Genomic DNA, 2,014 nt, shown 5'->3' with positions numbered 1-2,014 from the left:
AAACACAACCCAACAATTAAACAGACACAACTCCCAAATGCACAATATGCACAATATCAGCCTCCTGTTTTTTCCAACTCGACTTGATTAAAAGTCCACTTGTTTCACAAGCCAAACAGTGAGCAAAAAAAGCAATGTAGTCAGGAAGGTTGAAGATGCATATAAATTTTTGTTTTTCAGGAAGCAGAAACCATGCCTGTCAGCTCCAGCTTACCTTTGACCTCGAAACTGAAGATCCTATTGACTACTGGGTAATCATGATGAAGACATGGCCAGAGTTTTCCGAACATTGCCTTCCTTGTGGCTGGTGTTTTCTCAGAAAAGATGTTCAGTGTAGCTGGGGAATGGCAACTGAAAGGCGCATCCCCCTGTTTACAGCCAATGTAGACCACATGACATTTATCAAAATAAACCAACTTTAGATATCAGATGAGTGTATATCTACTAGATTAAAAACATGAGCTTTTTTATAGTGCTACTTTTTGCTGCTGTCTCAAGCTGCATAAAATGGACCCTTCTCAGAGCCATACATTTCCCCTTGTTTATATAACCCAATGTTCCTGGGACATTTGGTGGTCTTACCATGGCATTCAATGCATTAGGTTGCTGTTATAACTCTCCTGAGATCATAACAAAAACCACCATAATTTATTTCCCACTGATTTTTGTGGTATTTGATTTTAAATTATTTGTGATCCAGAAAATCATGATGTGTTCACCTGAACAGGTCTAGAACTGAAGAGAAACATGTCTGAGCCAAAATAGTAAAGACTTAATACAGTGGCAAAAATTTGCAGATTGTGCACCGGAACCTTCCTGTCACCTGCTTGTGGAACCTGACCTTTACCAAGCGGAACTAAGCCTTAATCTCAAGTGGTTCCACAACCGTCTTTTTGATTACACCAACTAGCTCCAACACGCTGCCAAGATTTTGTTTATGAGAAAGAACATAAAAATTAAGACATTTTTTGTATTATTTATTTTTTTTGGCAGGAGGATTTGCAACAGTGACAGGAACGTACAACAAGTCATGCAAATAAGAATACAATTCCCCATTTACACATTACAACATTGTCACTATAACTAGGTATGCATGTTTACATTGTCCACATCTGGAATTAATTTCCATGTTTATAAAAGTATGAACTGTAAAAATAAAAAATGATGCAGACTACGTGCAAGGGCCACATTTGATTGCTAATACCAGACTCCTGCCATTCTCAACATAGATTATACTATACATTGCAGTGTACAGTACATATCTCAGTACCTGAGCACTGCAGCAGTGATCCTTCACCCAGGTTAGGCTAGACTAACTTTTGCATTTCTGCCATGGGGTTTTTTTGTCATTACAAGATACCAAAGTAAAACATTAAATTTCTGTGGAGAAAACTAGACTTTAATTTGCTTACTGTTTTACAAAAAAAAATGCATTTTTCGTGGAATTTTTAGACAAAAGATATACAAAAATTTAAAAGACATTGATTAGTGATTTGTTAACAAGTAAAGTAAATAAAAGGTATACATGTTATTCTAAAATTAGTCCTAATTAAAATAATATGGTAATTAGTGAAGCTATTTGCAAACATATGCCACACTGAATAATGCAACAAACAAATCAAATAAAGAAATTTACTCATGGTAGAAAAGAAATATAGATACCAAAATAATCAGCAGTAATACAATAGCAAAAAAAAAGGGTATGAAGAAGTAAATTTGAGCTATTTAGGTTTAAACAGCCATTTTATGAAAGGTAAAAATATTCTCCTATTTTTTTTTTTTTGGGGGGGGGGGTTAAAACAAGAGGGTGAGGCCCCCCCTCCTCTGTCTATTTCACAATGGTGATGCACAGTGAGATGGTCACTTTTTTTCCTCTGTGGCAAGACAAATGCCAGTTCCACTTTAAATTGTATTATTTAAAAAAAAAAAATAACATAAAAGGTTTTTATGTAATGTCATATGTAGGTCAATAGTCACAACTTTCATCAACATATATATTGATTAATATATTGAC

Source organism: Pyxicephalus adspersus, chromosome 12 (genome assembly GCF_032062135.1).
Source record: "Pyxicephalus adspersus chromosome 12, UCB_Pads_2.0, whole genome shotgun sequence".
Taxonomy (NCBI): Eukaryota; Metazoa; Chordata; class Amphibia; order Anura; family Pyxicephalidae; genus Pyxicephalus; species Pyxicephalus adspersus.
This window is presented reverse-complemented; position numbering follows the sequence as displayed.